At 37.9% G+C, this 562-nt stretch overlaps 1 non-coding gene across 1 annotated transcript; it reads left to right on the top strand.

The window, feature by feature from the left end:
• The first annotated feature begins 177 nt into the window (after window positions 1-177).
• TRNAC-GCA lies at window positions 178-249 on the top strand. Its single transcript has one exon. It is a non-coding gene; the product is annotated as a tRNA-Cys (tRNA).
• Window positions 250-562: the final 313 nt, after the last annotated feature.

Genomic DNA, 562 nt, shown 5'->3' with positions numbered 1-562 from the left:
TAAGATTATTTATGTTATTTCTTATTTTCTTCAATTTGTATTTAATAGCTTTGGGTAGTTTGTAGATGAACTATGTTTGAATTATCTTTTTGGCCTTTCTATTTTCGACAGACACGTTTTACACTTTGGGACTGACACTTGGTAGAAGGGGTCACTAAGGCTAAAATCATGTAAAATGGGTTCATAGCACAGTGGTAGAGCATTTGACTGCAGATCAAGAGGTCACCGGTTCGAATTTGGTTGGGCCCTTTTAAAAATTTTGGACGAACACTTTGTTCGATTTGCTCCCAACCACCGAGTGTCTTAGGGAAAAGAAATAAGAATAATTACCGATTCCAAACCTTATTCCAAAGTACTCCACCACATAGAACCATGTACTTAGAACCTAAGGGCCACTATTCTCGGACAAGAACCAAGCTATCAGAATAATTACCGCCACCACATAGAACCATGTACTTAGAACCTAAGGGCCACTATTCTCGGACAAGAACCAAGCTATCATTAACAAAAGAGTGTGGTATCCAAGCACCCACTATGAACATGGTTAAAAAAAAAACTTACT

Source organism: Cucurbita maxima, unplaced genomic scaffold (assembly GCF_002738345.1).
Source record: "Cucurbita maxima cultivar Rimu unplaced genomic scaffold, Cmax_1.0 Cma_Scf07868, whole genome shotgun sequence".
Classification (NCBI taxonomy): domain Eukaryota; kingdom Viridiplantae; phylum Streptophyta; class Magnoliopsida; order Cucurbitales; family Cucurbitaceae; genus Cucurbita; species Cucurbita maxima.
Note: the sequence above shows the minus strand (reverse complement) of the source record. Positions and strands in the feature narration are given on the sequence as shown.